The sequence below is a fragment of the Dermacentor albipictus genome, unplaced genomic scaffold (genome assembly GCF_038994185.2).
Source record: "Dermacentor albipictus isolate Rhodes 1998 colony unplaced genomic scaffold, USDA_Dalb.pri_finalv2 scaffold_12, whole genome shotgun sequence".
Classification (NCBI taxonomy): domain Eukaryota; kingdom Metazoa; phylum Arthropoda; class Arachnida; order Ixodida; family Ixodidae; genus Dermacentor; species Dermacentor albipictus.
This window is the reverse complement of record NW_027225566.1, coordinates 12,564,140-12,580,819: the sequence shown is the minus strand read 5'-3', so window position 1 is coordinate 12,580,819 and position 16,680 is coordinate 12,564,140. Positions and strand designations below refer to the sequence as shown.

General features: G+C 43.0%; 1 protein-coding gene and 1 long non-coding RNA gene across 2 annotated transcripts in view; one reads left to right on the top strand and one right to left on the bottom strand.

The window, feature by feature from the left end:
• The window catches only part of LOC139051492 (adipocyte enhancer-binding protein 1-like), a 297,433-nt gene that overhangs the window by 16,895 nt on the left and 263,858 nt on the right, over positions 1–16,680 (bottom strand). The window lies entirely within an intron of this gene.
• LOC139051501 (uncharacterized) lies at positions 1,467–14,324 on the top strand. Its single transcript, XR_011509399.1, has 4 exons — positions 1,467–1,585; positions 3,278–3,383; positions 5,872–5,940; positions 12,471–14,324. It is a non-coding gene; the product is annotated as an uncharacterized lncRNA (long non-coding RNA).

Genomic DNA, 16,680 nt, shown 5'->3' with positions numbered 1-16,680 from the left:
GAAGCATGTCTCTTACTCTCAAGCATCCTTTGATAACAGCGCTGGCGAAAAACTAGTGCGGCGTTCGTTCTGCCATCTGAGAGGTCGTCTTGGGGCCGCTGTGGTACGGCGCTTCATGCGAGTAAATGTGGTCGCCGGGGCGAAACTGCCCGCCTTCTACGCAGCGCATTATTGTATAAAAATTGTCCTAATCATCAAAATTTCAAATTACAATTTATCCTACACATTGAAAGGTGAGAGCCTTCGCATTATACTTTTAGATATACATTTTGAACGTGTTTCTGAGTGCAATGAAAACAAAAGAAAAAATATAAGCTTGACATCTCTCAGTGCTGTCTAGGGTTGTTCCAGGTTTCATTGTAATATGCGGGCAATTCACTCATGGTTCGTTTAAAAAGGACAAGATGCAGTAATTTCGGCTACAAGGGCTCTCTTCGGAATGGGCCTGTAACCACGGCTGCACTATTCGAAATACGTAGACCGCACTTCCCCACTAAGGAACGACCACGCGATTGCGTTCGGCGTTGAAGTTTTTTAAATAAACCCACGGTTAGATTATGGGAACTTTTCGAGTCTAGAAGACGTTCGTGCTGCCTGAGTAGCGGATCGAGTTAGACCCATTCCTTTGGCATTCTGAGAAGTGCCCACTACGTGGCCCTTTTGATGTCTTCTTGCATACTGCCCGATTGTCGTTCATCATCATCATCATCAGCCTGGTTACGCCCACTGCAGGGCAAAGGCCTCTCCCATACTTCTCCAACAACCCCGGTCATGTACTAATTGTGGCCATGCCGTCCCTGCAAACTTCTTAATCTCATCCGCCCACCTAACTTTCTGCCGCCGCCTGCTACGCTTCCCTTCCCTTAGGATCCAGTCCGTAACCCTTAATGACCATCGTTTATCCTGCCTCCTCATTACATGTCCTGCCCATGCCCATTTCTTTTTCTTGATTTCAACTGAGATGTCATTAACTCGCGTTTGTTCCCTCACCCAATCTGCTCTTTTCTTATCCCTTAACGTTACACCTACACTGTAAACACAAATGAGCCCATATGGGCGCTTTAACAGCTGATATGCCATTTTCCCCCTAGCCTAAAATGAGTACTCCCACGAAAAGAAGTAAAATAAGCTAGAACCAATATTATACCGCCGGCCCCATTTGAAGGGGCATTGCGTTTGTAAAATGGGGGTTTTCAAGGAATAACGGTGGCGTACGGGAAAGTGGGAGTGTTGAAATACACCCATATCTGAGACGAGCCAAACAGAGAATAGAATAACTATGCCGTGACCAACAAGGCAGTGAGCCACAGCGACAATTTCAGTAGGATTATTTCTGCAGTCAGATTCGAAATATCCCGCGCAATGTGTGTCAACGCTGTTTTTCTGTTCGGAGTAGCCGCGCCTTGGCGCTGCACGCTGGACGCCGAAAGTCGGAACCGTCGGAACTACGCGCGGAGGAGCACAAGCCTTCGGAGCGCGCGCGCGTGTGTTGAAAGCCGCAAAGGAGCAGCCATTGTGTCAGCGGCGGCGCATTCTTCTACCGTGGTTGTTGTTTCTCACAGCTTTGAACCCCCAAGACTCCACGGTAAGTGACATCGAACGATTATTACGCGTTCTATGAGTGTGCATGTGTTCAAAGTGAGGAGACGCGCTGATATGACTCATTGAAGGTCTCGGTACAACATGGCGCGACAGGTGGCCGTCAAGAACCATTTTGCACGATCACTGTGTTTCTTCGAGCTTTGTTGTAATCGAGGCGACTTGAGTGCTTAGAGTCAAGCGAGTGTACTTAAAAATGAGTGTTTTACATGATGACGGACTTTGCCGCGTCCTTAATTGGGTGGATGTGAGCATTCGACATGTTCCCCGAAGCGCAAGCCACTACCATAATAGTTACGTGCAGTGCGAGGTGAGCTAAGCTTCGCCGCCTAACCGCGGCCTGAAAAATGTGGCGGTTCGTTAAGGGTTTACTGCGGTGATCGTGTGTGAGTGTTTTTACAGCGATCATTTGAGCGAGAACCGGCGGCGCTTCTTTGTGCGCGGTATCTGCTAGCTGGCGCGTACGTGGCGCCAATCCCCTAGCTCGTGCGATTGTGTGCAGTAGGTCGCTCACTATGCGCTCATTGTGCAGATTTGCCAGTACGCTCCGTGCTATCGTCTGTGTCTCTTCGCGCCCACATCGCTGATTGTGCAGGCAGTGCGCGACTGCGGCGCGTAGCATGTAGAGCCTGCGCCCGTCTACTTTGATCTGCGGGCGTTAAATGTCGGCTGCGCGTTTGTGGTATGAAAAGCGTGTGGTGGGCTTCCAACGGCACTACGGGTCAACGCCGCATGAGCTGCCGGTCAGAATATAAGAACCTCTTTATTGTTAGCGTACTGCTTGGCGGTAACAGGCGTCCTGCTTGGGTTCAGATTACTGGATACGCCGTCACTTGTACGGCGACGGCCGGAGCAGGTGAGTATCAGTGGCGCCGGCACCTCGGCGGCCAGAAAACGATGCCTGTGCCGTGACGAGATATATCAATTTACGCGATAGAATTGCCGGCGATGGCTCACACGGGCGCGTCGCTCCATGGCTGTGTTCTTTGCTGAGGCCGCCACTGCGCCTGCCATGCACGTACTACGATATATCTATATAGTCGATGCTTGTGCAGTGTTGTTATTCAACAGCTGGCGCTGTGCACTGGATACCTGGATTTGTTTAATGTTTCATTACTTTGCTGCTATGCCATTGCGTATTGGGTACAGATATTCAGTTTTGAATTCTAGGTGTCAAATCAGGATCATATCAGATCATATATCAACTCAGGATCATATCACACATCACAGCGTCATCCTATATTGCACGAGTATTAATAACAAAATTTCTGCTGCTGGTGAAAAATTAAGGCAGACCGATCAACCTGTATCTGTGAGAAAAATGTGCTTGAAGTCCACCATTATCTATTATAAAGAGGTACTACCTTGGTGTTTAATGTCAGTAACACTCATAAGTTATGCATCCTTTTGTGTGAAATAATTTGTCTTAGAAGCCATTCATTGTAAGGGATCAGTAAACAGCTTAAGTAGTGCATAGGTGCATCAGTTGGGCAAAGCTTTTAGTTTGTAAACAGCAAAGCTATTAAGATATAAAATTTTGGCAAGCATAGTTTAACAATAATCTAGCCAATATACAAAACCTAATGTAGCAGCCGATGTTTTCCAAGATAAACTTGCGACCAGCTTTTTCGTGTTCTGTGTAATCGTTGCAGTGTCAAATTTTTCTCTTATATTTCAGGACTGCGGCTGCGGCCGTTTCATTGCCAGCTGTGAGGATGAAGCAGCTTCATAGCCGGAGATCAGATGCCTCCCATCAGCTTCCCAATTCAGCAATGGAAGCCTTGGTATGCTCTTACCTAGAGTTAACTTTTTTTACCCTGTATGTTTTAAGTGCGATGGCTAGTTTAGTCGCATCACTTAGAGTGATTGGTGTGACACCTGTTCCATGGGACGTACGCAGGTTATGCCATGTAACTTTAGCAAACTTAAAAAAATATGCAAATGCCACCTAGCTGCACGCAACCTAGGTAATGTTGTTTCCTGTCTTTTGGAAATACTTGGATTTTCTGCATTTTGCCTAATTACCTAATTAGCCTTAATCAATTAATAAACTTATCAAATATTATAATTAGATAAAAAGTCTCAATTACAAAATTGTAGAGCAACGTGAAAATTTCCCAGTACAGCTTTCTGTGGCTCAATATGTGCTACGTAATGTTTTTAGGAGCATGAAAGAAGCCTGAGAATCTCGCAAAGTGCCTTGAGTGTGTGTGATAGTGCCTGTGTTGTGTTCTTCCTTCAGTCCTCGTCTTTTGCCCTGTACAATCATGTCGACCTCGAGTGGCCAGTCTCGTGGCAGTTTTGCGTATATTTGAGTGCTTGCCCTGTATAGGCATGTGTGTTCGAGTAAGAAAAAAAAATGCTGAAGGAGCCCAAAGTGATGTATTTCAGGACAAGTGTATGATGTAAATTATTATGTAACAATAAAATAAGAAACTGAAACAAGACTTCACAGTAGAGGTATGCAGGTGTGTGCATCAGCATAATAACGAAAACTTAGTGCAAGTTTAGAAAAAATATTAATTAGATTGGTTTCTGTCATTCTTCTCTATGACATAATTATTGCAAAAATGTGCTCTTTACTATTGCACGATTAAAGGTACAGTTCAAATACATCATTTGCTAGCACCTTCACACTCATAGCAACATAGAGAGGAATGGTTAAAAATTTGCTTTGCTTCTCTGACCTCCATTTTAGGTCCTTCTCATGTTTGCTGAGCTTCTTAAAGTATCATAGACAGCTTCCAGGGTTTACAGGCAACTTGAGTACATTATGGCAGATTGTGGAGAAGCCGCAGAGGCCGCAGCATCTGTAGTGGTGTCCGGTAAATGCAAGTTTCTTACATGGTGCATTATGCTCAGTACCAATTAGATTAGGTTATCATTTTTGCAAAAATCATTGTTTTCCAGATATCAATGTGTGTCCAAAGAAGTGCACTTTTTATTAGAGTTGCTCATTCTCTAAGTCTGCTGTTCGGTGTTGTAAAATGCATGTTTGTTGGACAGCATAGTGTTTGGCCTTCAGCTGAAGGTAGTAGTGGCCCATTTGCATGTGCATGAAGCTGCAGTAAGCCAAATGTGAAAAGATAAGGGCTAGTACGATACAGCCATGTAGCAAAATTTACACGTAAGCAAACTCTTTGATGTGATCCCTAGGAAAGTAAGCAAAAATATAACAATGTGCTTATATGATAAACAGTACCTATGTTTCAGGTGCACGGCTTTCTAGCGCCACATTCCATAACAATTCAATATTTAACACTTTAAAACTATTTGCCCTGTTTATGTCTAACTGCTCTAAATTCGAAATTTTTTATTGATTGCACTGTGCAAGTTTTGGCCGTGACTTAAGTCACTGCCAGAATTAAATTTATAGTTGTGGCCGTCCTATGTGTGATAACAAAAAACCATTTTGGAACCAAGTGACTTATGCAGTATGCTAAGTGTGTGTATTAGAACAGTCACTTATATTTTCATTGTAACTATGTATAAAGTATGTATGTACACATCTCGAAGCCATAGACTGTGTAATCTTAATTGAAGGTGTTATTGTGTGGAGTGGATTTTTTTGTAAGCATTGTCTAGAATTTGCGCTACATTAAGGTGTAGTGAAGCCAAGCGAAAAATATTGTCAAGACAAAATGGCTGAGTACATCCTTAAGAGTTTTAAGCGCATTTAGATGACCTTACAGCATATAGTAAAACAAGAATGGGAACAGAGGTGCTTAATTTTTGTTCATTATTGCCATATGGCACCAGCATGCAATGAAGACAAAAGAGGAAGAGAAGTGAAGTGCACCAAAGGGCAACTCGCTCCTTATGGGAGCTGCATTCACATCTGCATGATGCATGCAATCTTTGAGTTATAGCAGCAGCTATCCACTTGTTCACTTTGTTGCGCATTTATATTGTTTAGGTACTAAGTCTGGCCTGGGAAGTGTTAGGCCGTGCCACTCATGGCATTGGTTCATGGTATTGGTGCTGCATGCAACACATGCTTCTAACCACAGATGTCATGTATTATGTGAACCTAAGTTCTTTTTTGAATTCATGTAACCCACAAAAGTTCCATTTGAAAGGATGTGCCATATTTGCCACCATTGCCTTGAGTAGCACTGGCTGACAGTCACAGGACAAGACGTTAACCTTGCTCAGCTATTATAGAAAACTATTTTACATACAAATCTGGTAACTGGTATACATGCCAAAAGCCTCACAGAATAAAATTTTGTAGCCGCATCTTACAATGACTGTTATTTCGCTTTAACTCAGGATGCCTTTCCACCTGCGTTGCATCCTGTGGCTGACCACTCCAATGATCTCGGCAGAATCGTTACACAGGTGTGTTTTTTTGTGATTCTCAGTAGTGATATTTTGTAGTTTACATTCGATGTAAATGCACAGATCGAATGAAAAACAGGATTAAAGATGAGCTCACAGGCACTGTATCCAAACGTTTGTTAGGAAGGAAAATCATTGTTACAAGTTGTCATTATAGCAGCACAAGGAAGTGTGCTCGTCAAACAACCAGTACCTAGCAAGCAACAGCATTATACCATGAAATAAGCCAAAACATCAGGCGAAAACCTGTACTAAACTAGGGCCTGCATTAAGACGTTTTGGAGGCTTAAACTATTTCTTGGGTTACTCTGTCTAATTGCTTGAACTGAACTGACATGTCCTGCAAAATAGTTTGCATTCACATTTGATACAATCTGCAGCAAAATGTGAACAAAGGGCTGCAATACTCTAAGGGCCTACAATTGAAGTAGCAACCAGTCTTCCCAGTGTACTGCAGCCTCAGGAAAATGATATGTGGCACACTGCACCACATGCACACACAACAAATTTTATACCATAAGCATCTGTACACTGTGCTTGTGCAGGACTGGGCAACTGGCTGTTTGTTAGTGACTGAAACAACTGCGTACTTCAAGACTGTATTGGGAAGCCACCATCTTTTTCAGTCAGTGTAACAGTCCATAAAGATATGGATTTCCATGAACATTTTGTTTGCCACGCTTTTCTTTGTCGTTTTTTTGCACTCCTGCTTTGATGGCTGCGAGACACTTGAGGCTGGCTGAAGAGACAGTGGTAGCCTAGTAGCTGGCCTCGCAAAGTTATCTTGATTTTTAAGAGCCAACTTGCTTTGGACAATGTTGAATAACACATCAAAAGGCACGGGAATAGAATGACTTTGAAAGAAGTTTATCAGGGTTCGTTTTTAACTGATCTGTCTGCTGAGACCAAATCATGTCAGCTTTTAATGAAGCAATGTTGAGGTTGGAAAACTGCAAGGCTGTGTGGATACTCAAACACCATCATTGCTTCATACAGCTGAAGTTGCTCCATGACATCAAGGCAGAAGCAAATGACATAGCAAAGGAAAGGTTGGTGGAATAAGGGCTCTTGGTGGCAATTATGTAGGTTCATAGACTATCGCACTGAGTAAGAAAATGTGTTGCCGATACAGCGTGAACATAGTGTTAATGCTGAAAAACCAACTAGCACCATCTGCCTAGTCCTACACAAGCAAGTGCACAGAAAGGGATGCCTGTTGGCCTTGAGGGCCACCACTGCAGGGATCAGCTGCTATCGCTATGACGTAGAATGTGACATCAGAAAACTATAGTTCACACCTTTGCTTCAGCTCGCGGGTTGGGCAATTGAAGCCTTGATTGTAAGGTTGAAAAGTTTCAATCACAAGGTGGCAATTTAGTTGCCAACTCTTACAGCATGGTTCACTACTCAGTGCTGCAGTGCTGGACATATTCGACCAAGCCTGGTGCGAGTTCTCATGACTACCCATGTTCAAGCTGCCGCTGGATACTTAGCTGATAAAGTCACTGAAAATAAAATTTGGTCATCGAAAGAGTCATGAAAATGATGCACGCAAGGCTTTTAGCGTGCTCACTCGGTATGGCATCAGTAAAACACCCTGTGTAGAGATGCTGGCAGAAGTGCAGCAGAAGTGTGGATTGAGGAGACAAAAATATAAGCTGTTCAAGTTCCACATATAACAGACCGATAATAAATCGTCGTTCAGCAAGAACTCTGGCAAAAGGGGCAAGCCGCACTCCCCATGACGAATGCTATAAAAACAGTACTGTTATTGCAGCAAAAGTGCCTATAGCTCTTTTGTGAAAGATCATGCCAACTGAATAACCAATATACAAGCATCAAGTTGCTCCAATAAAATCCTTTGTTACGCTACACACCAGACTGGGATGTAAGGTGTAGGTTGTTATGTAGCCAAGATGCCCACAAGCAATGCTTAAAACATGTAAATACTTGGAATCAACTGTGAATAAACTGCTCATTAAACTGATTAACACTTCACAGCTGGTATCACAATGTTTTCTATGTCACAGAAAGATTGCATCACATGGGGGCCACAATTCTCCTAGAGGCCAATACAGACACAGGGTGGCAGCAAGCATGGACTAAACATTTTTCCATATGCATTGATGTAGTCTACCAGACTTGGTTTTCTTGGGGGCACAGTAATATTTGGGGTAACAATTTTCTGCCTGAATATTCAACGCAGGGAGCACTGCAGCCAGCTAAAGCGAGTTTCTTGTTCACACCTTGCCACACATGTAGACTTGGCCCATTTTTCTAGGCACATTTGTTGGATTCAAGAAAGAACACAGAGTAACTTAAGAACTTTAATTCTTCTAGATTTAAGGCGTGGGCCAGGTGTTGACCATTGTTTTAAAAATTTTGCCAAACCGGGAAGGATTCTTTCTTGAAAGTCTTCTGATAACAGCTTGATACAGTCCCTGACTTAGTATGGGTGCATGTGCTGTGGCTTTCTTTTAGTCTGTTTAAAAGGTAGTTTTCCTTTTGAGTGGTTCAGTTGCAAGGAAATCACAAATATATTTTCATTTCAGCAACCCTTGTGACATTACAGAATTTCTTTACATATTGCAACCAAGCTTATTTTTTAAACACATGCCTTTCTTTCAGCATTAAAAAAACATCTCAGATGAAACAAAGCAAAAATGGCTGCTCATACATTTGTACGATAGATTCCATCTGAGAGGGTGGAAAAGTAATAAAATGTTCTGCTTTCATAATTTTTCTACCATGTGTACAAAATTTCTTAATAGGAATGAAGAAAATTCACTTTTTGCACTAGCCTATTACAGACACAAAAATGACGAACAGCTTTTAAGGGGGCCCTCAGAGGAGCCCAGTCCGTGCGTGTCTTCTTTTCTAGTGCAGCCGTCGCTGCACATGGCAGTGAGTACAGCTGAGCACATCTCCAGCCTGCACACCCTGTTCTATAGGTGAACTGCTGCGTGTGGAAAGAATGGACGTGCTGATATGGCGTGGTACTATGTGCACAGTCTTCCCACGTGTTTTGTACTGCGGGTTGCATAATCTGTAGTTTCGGAGATGCATTGAAGTGAGAGACAGTCAAAGCATTCGCCTCCACTGCCAGTACTTTTCATGATGGTGTCGTCCCACTGCGCGTGGCAGTATCAAAGAGCAAGGCTGTGAGTCGGCCTAGTAGGAACAAATTCATCTTAAAACTTATTGTGCGCAAACAAACAGGGACAAAGAATAGAAGGATGTAGCTTCCAAGATTTCAGTGATTCCGTATGTGCACGGCCTTTCACACAGACTTAAAAAGGTGGCTGGTAGTTACGCAGTAAAAGTGGGGCCCCGGGGCTACCAGAAGCAGCACGCCAAACATTTCAGGGACTGAGTTGAAGGGGTGGTCTACGAAATACCCCTAGATTGCGGCAAGTCATACGTACGACAAACGGGACGTTGTATTAATGACAGACTGAGGGAGCAAGCTAATAGCATCGGCAAGAGTGAGAACGCGCATCTTCCTGCGCACTGTAAAGCCTGTCGTTGTAGGCCATGCTTTGAACGAGTACTGATTCTTGGCAGAAGTAGCGACCAAACTGCAAGGGAGTTGTTGGAAGCGTTTTATATTAAAAAGAAAGGGTCTGATTGTGTCAGCGATACATCTATCGTAATATATTCCGCAGAAATGTGCTTCATCCAAAGCATGTTATCATGACCACGTTGTTCTGTCACACCTTGGCTCCCTGCACATAAGCGGAAGTTGTATTTTCTTCTATACGTTTGTTCAGGCTGTCATTAAACAGTTGGTAGTTTGGCGCTTCACTGACTCCCTTTCTTCTGTCCCTTTTCCAGAAATGTATTTTGCGCGACAAAGTATACCTAGGCAGGGGGTGGTCCCATATAAATGTGCTGTGGTTGTAGTTTTGTTAACAAGCATGCCACTTTCCTGTAACTTCAAAAAACAGGTGCTGTGCTGACGCATTCGTCTTTTTTGTTGTTTTTGTTATTTTGTGGGATTTGGTTAGCTTCTGGGTTACTGGTTACTGCTTTCGCTAACATGTTGCACTTGTGAAATTCGGGCTGTCATCTGCATTGTTTACAGTGTATGTACCCTAATGGCCACATTATAATGGTGCTTAATCGTGAAGGCTCATTCAAATATAGACTTGTCTGCTCTACATATGCTTTTCTTCATGCCAAAGGAATAAGATATACTATGTTTGTGTCAGAAGGAAAGAAACTAAGACTGGTGTCTATTATTGCACATAAATCTACGCTTAGTTGCGTTATCATTTTCGCATAATTTCAACAACTTATTTGGGCCATTTCTGTAACATTCGCGCTCTGTCTTATCCACTTAGGTGTAAGGAATAAAGGCAAGAAAGCAAAGCATTGCACTGGATTTAACTTCATGCTCTTGATTCTTGTCACCTTCTTAGCAGCTTTCATTTTGGAAAAGCATGTGTACAAAAGCATCTTTTGACCAAATAGCCTGCTGTTTGCGAGGCTTTGCAAGCACCACTATAACGTGACAAAAGCAGTGTGTGGCCATTTGGTTGTGCAAATTCTGGTGTAATGACACCACAAAAAGTAAACGAAGAAAGACATGTACGCAACTGACACAAGCACCGGATCTCACTTCAAGCTTTAAGATAAGGAAGCAGACAATATTTAATAAAAGGTGGAGACATGATGTGATAATACCTGTTAAAAGAAATTCTTTATGCAGTGCAACTAATGGATCAGTGATACATTTGTCCTTTTTAAATGTTGCAAGCCACAATTACCTTTCATGTTGTCAGGTCGTAATACCTGGCTACAACGCAAGTTTTGTGGAACACAGGACTGCAGTCACAATCTTTGCAGTATCTAACATTGTGTGAGGGAGGGTTGTTTCACACAGATGTCTCATACTCCCTCAATCTCCCTCATTTCGCATTAATAGAGCATCCCATGTGTCCGATGTAGGCACGGCCTTATGATGGCAGCAGACTACACAACGCTTGCGGCCTAGCTCACTAGATGCATATTGTGCTTCAAGCCACAACCAACCTTTTCCTTTTTTTTGGCTTCTGCCTTTTGTTACAGCACAAAACTGTCCTAGCAAGGGCCTGAGAAAACAATGATTTGTGCAACTAAATTAGGCATAAATATGGAATATAATGAATGAGATGATGAAGTAAAAAAGTGGTTGCAGTGGTTTCGTATGCATTTGTAATTTTCATGGGTAATTGTATAGCTGGTCCCTACGGGCAAAATTATTTTTTCTGTATGAAACATGTGGAGAGATTTGCTCTGATGAGAAAAAAAGACTGAAGCCAGGAAAACAAATCAGTTTGTTGCATGCAGCACAATTTGCAGGCGGTGCACTGTGCAACAGAGGTTATGTACAGTCTGCCATTCCCATCCAGTCATGCTTGCATTGCATAGACACACATTGTAATAATTTGAGATTGAGGCTAATGAAGTTTGTGTGCAACAACTCATCCGCACATTGTGATGCATTGCAAAATAGATTGGTTCGTTCCTGTGTTCTTCAAAACTCGTAGCCAGAAATTATGAGCAGACGTACATAAGATAATTAAGCTTTGGAAGATTAGCACAAATAGGACAAATGCATCAGTCATTCTCAGTTACATTGCACGAAGAATTTGTTTTTGAAATAATGACGTCACTTCATGTCACTGTGTGTTGTATGTGACGTCTGTTTTCTTATTAAAGCCAGAGTTGAGGTTAGGCGCTTGTGCCCTGCATGTCTTTGTTTTCGTTTGCTTCTGTGGTGCCATTACACCAGAATAAATCCATGACAGGAGCTGCCAGTCCATGCAGTTATACTACATTGGGCTCAGAACGGCTGGCGGCCTGAATGTGACGAGTTCGAAGTTGCAGTAAGAACTTCAGAAGGGCAGAATTTTGTGTCAGTTGGGGATGCATATTACAGTATGGTGAAGCAATAGATGGAACAGTGTGAGGCGAGACAGGTGGGAAAGTGCTACAGACAGCTGTGAAAGTTTACAGGAAAGTTTCACTGCAGCAGGACAATGCGTGCATTATCCTGGTGCAGCAAAATTTGCCAATGTTCATAGTCGTCAGTAACACTTGCCCATCTACATTACACTTCACCGTACACTAATAGCAGTAACAGCAACCAACTGACCCGAGCAATAATCAAAGCTCACAGAATTACCAAACTGTAGGAGAAATGTTTCAGTGTAACAGATGTTTTGGTAACTGACAAGTAAGTCTGCAAACGGATGATCAGGTGCATTTTTCATGCGCATACATTATTTTGTAGAACTGCTTCCTGCTTTGGTTTTTTTATGGCTTTTAGGAAGCATTTTAAGGTAAGTAACTGTTTGTCTGTTCTAAAATTAAATCTGTTGTCTGCCAGCACTATGTGTCATTACTGTATAAGCCCTTACTTTGCCAGTGTCCTTCGCACTGTTCCCAGCTAAATATGAATAACCAAATAACCATTTTTTAATTCTCAGGTTATGAAGAGAATACTCTTAATATGTACTTCATTAGAAAAATTTTCTCAATTTTAGGAAGAAGTCCGGCTGGCCCCAAGCCTGGTGTGAAATGAAGAAATGGCACTCCACATCAATTCATGTTTACTTGTCGTCATAGCCAGTCTGTTAGCTTAATTTTTTGTTCTTCCTATTGAATTCCCAAAAAAGGTACGATCTCTCATTCATTGAAAAGAAATTTTTGCACTTAAGGACGTAGCCATGCACAAAGCCTTTGAGCTCATTAATATCTTTATTTTTGAAAGAAAGCGCAACTCCTGCGTGGAGCAATAGGTTGAATAAGGCGAGGGTAAATTAAAACAATGGCGACATTAGTCATCAACAGTAGTGCAACAAAGGAAGTCTCATGCTGGAGCCAACATCTTTGCAAGGGAACCAAATGGCTCCAGCCTGAGACATTCGTTGTTCAACCTGGCAAGTCTCCTTATCAAAATATTCCCTCTAGCCTGAGACCTATATCCGTTCCACCACCCTCGACCAACAATACACCTATATATTTGGCAACCCATGGCAAGGTAACAAATTCACATTCAAAGAAAGTAGTGTGCACCCTGGAAGGTAGCATGAACAGTATTTTATTTACTTAATGAAATGCAGGTTTGCTATCCAATTACTTTATTTTGATCCCCATTTTAGAATTGGACAGCATGGTTCCTCAGGGAGAATAATAATTCGAAGCTCACACAATTTTGTTCCTTTATGTCCGTTAAATCCGTCCTGCTTGCTACACTATCAGCCCTGTCAGCAATTGCATTGCAGTGTTTTGAGTATGCATCCCACTTAAAGAATAATTAGGCTTCTACCTCAGAATCTCTGCTACTGCGTTGCAGCATGAATTTTATGTCTAGGTGGTGACTGTGATGCCATGTGTTTTTTAAATAAGACCAGTATGCTATTTGAAGTGCAGTTAAATGCAATCTCAAATGACCTCAGCGAGGGGGATGACACAATTGAAGGCCAATGTGATGAGGAGGATTTGATTTCTGAAAGCAAGGCACTTAAACGTGAGAAAGCATGACTAATTTCGTTTAAAGATGGTGCTATTAGATATGATAGGGGAAGGTACTTGTTCCTGGCGGCATTTGCAACATGTTACATTGCTGGCTTTATATATTGCACTGGGTACAGTGAAATGTTGCTGCTTGCACAATATTCAACTAAACATGGTAGCCATGCCAAAGTGTCCATGCAGAACACAACTCATCCACTATTATGGTCTACAGTGGAATCTCGATAAATGAAAATCGCGTAAGCGCCGCTTAAACAGCACACCATCCTGGTAGTTGGTTGGCTCTCTGAAATGTCTCTCAGTAAATAGAACGCCTGGTAAATGGAACCAATTTCCCTGGCCCCTTGAGGCTCCATTTAAAGAGTGCCCACTGTAAAAATATAGGGGGGATACTGCTTGGAAATTTCCCAAATCTAGTCGTAAACAAAACCGCATTTCAGTGGGAGCGAAATGCAAAAGCACCTGTGTACTTAGACTTAGGTGTATATTAAAGAACCTCAGGTTGTCCAAATTAATCCGAGGTTACTCGCTGCGGCATGTCTCATAATCAGAAGGTGGGTTCTGGTTCTTAAAATACGATAATATTTAATAGCTTGCTCTGAAATAGAGCCCAATAACTACACTAAATTATGTAGCTTTATTGTGTGATGAGTCTCAGTTTCTTAATTTAGTACTTTGACATTTATCATATTTGTGTGCTAGTCCATGCAAAATGTCACTGATCGGCCTCATTATACAAGCGACTGTTCATTTGGAATGGCTTATTCAAGCAACTTAAGCTTACAGCACAAACACCTAAGACGGACCACAAAAGAAAGATACGACACACACTGGTGCTAACTCCTTTATTTCTTCGTCGTCGATGCAATATAAACCCTAGGCCACACAACCGCGCAGGCACTCAGATTACATTACAGAGATCTGCCAAATTATCACGTACGCAAACGTAAGAAGTCAAATTTAGATGGGTGCAGGGACAAAGATATCTCACTCATGCAATTATCGCCTTGCCTTTTTATGTGGTAGGCCTCTAAGGCAAGCCACGCATGCTCATTCTTGCTTTTGCGAAGAATTGACGTCCCATGAAGTTTGGCCTCACAATTTTTGCAAGAGTTTATAAGCGCACCAAGTTGTGCTCCTCTATCTACATTTTTGTTTAGTTTTGCGCATGTTCCCCGAGTCGCTCATTGACGCAATGCCCTATCTAGCCAAGCTATGTCTTACCACATGAGAGTGGAATGGTATAAACCACGCCGACAGCGTGCGACACATATGAAGCAACATGCCAAATTTGGCATCCTCCTCTGCTCTCTCCGCAGATGCGGAAGCATAGCTTTAAAAGCTTGTTCGTGGCAGAAAATGCCAAAGGAACACTATGCCTGCAAGCAACTTTCTTGAGTTGATAGATGACCTTATGTGTTTAAGGGAACACGCAGGGAACATGTGCAAAAAGTAAACAAAAATGTAGATAGAGGAGTGAACCTTGTTGCGCATATAAACCCTTGCAACAGTTGTGAGACACGACTTGATGGGACGTCGATTCTTGGCAAAAGCAAGAATGAGCATGCACGGCTTACCTTAGAAGCCTACGACATAAAAAGTCAAGGTGATAATTGCATCAACGACATATCTTTGTCCCTGCACCCATCTGAATTTGACTTGCTACGTTTGCATATGTGATAATTTGGTAGATCTCTGTAATGTAATCTGAGCACCTGTGCAGTTGTGTGGCCTAGGGTTTATATGTGCATCAACGATGAAGAAATAAACAAGCCAGTAAGCGCCACTGTGTGTCGTATCTGCCTTTTGTGGTCTGTCTTAGGTGCTTGCGCAGTAAGTTTAAGTTCAGACTTATGTACCAACTAGGCTCAAATGAAGTTTTACCGTTAGTCAAGCAAGCTCAATATGTAGTCTGTGCAAAAGTGTGGAGTGTCAGTACAAAGTAACAATTCAAACACATGGCTGTGTAGTTACAGTTCAGTATGAAACGAGGTAAGATTTCTTAGCATTTCTTTCATTTACTAATTTCATTGTGTTAGGACATGTTGAATACTAGTAACTGGCATGCTTACAATGTATATTGTTCTTTTTTAAAATCCAGAAAATTGTTTTACTGGGGCAGAAATGTGCTTTCTTTTGGGCCCGGAAGTAAACATATTATGTTTCTTACATTTGATGTCTAATAAATTTTTTCCCTGTCAGTGTGTGTCTCGTGCATTTTTCCTTTCAGCAAGTAGCAACTGCTCTCGAAGGCGTTTGCTGGCCTCGGAGGCACTGCCCATAACCAGCATTTTCGCTAGGACGACTGTATAAAAGCTTTGCAAAAATGGGCTCTGTGATCAGCGAAAGGAAAAAAATGAAGACGTGCGGTGACGGGCTCATTCACCATTGGACCACGTGTGCGCGTGGCTTGGTGGATTCAGGGGTGGCCCGGTGCCGTCGATTGGACCACGTGTGGCGAGCCCGCGGCGATATGCTTCGTGGCGGTACGCCGCGCCTATGCAGCAGCAGACGGAATACCGCAGGCCAGTGTCGCACGCCGGCGTTCGCTCCGAGCAGGTGCGACGCCTGCTCGGGTGGCAGCTCACGGACGGCCGAGTTCCCTTGAGCCTTGATCGCCGGCGTTCGACATTTCGGCCTGCGGTGTTCCGTCTGGTGCTGCGCAAGCGCGTAACCCACGCCACCAAGCATTTCGCTACGTGCTAGCCGCACCTAAACTAAAATGCCTTTAATTCCTTCACAAAACTCCCATTGTACCTCCCAGTCAAATGGGGGTGAAGTGAGCGTATTACGGTACCACCGTTGTGTGCCCAATTAATGCCCATTCAATGGGAGTTTTATCGTACGCCATTTCAATGGGAGCGAAAAGATGTACAAAAGGGCATGCGCTAGAGGACAAGCAAGAAATGCCCATCTGGGTGTTTTTTTTGTGTACAGTGTATCATTCTTCTTTCCATAGCTTGTTGCGTCTTCCTCAATTTGAGTAGAACCCTTTTCATAAGCCGCCAGGTTTCTGCCCCGTAGGTGAGTACTGGTAAGACCCAGCTATTATACACTTTTCTCTTCAGGGATAATGGCAACCTGCTGTTCATGATCTGAGAATGCCTGCCAAACGCACCCCAGCCCATTCTTATTCTCCTGATTATTTCCGTCTCATGATCCGGATCCACCGTCACTACCTGCCCCAAGTAGGTGTATTCCCTTACGACTTCCAGTGCC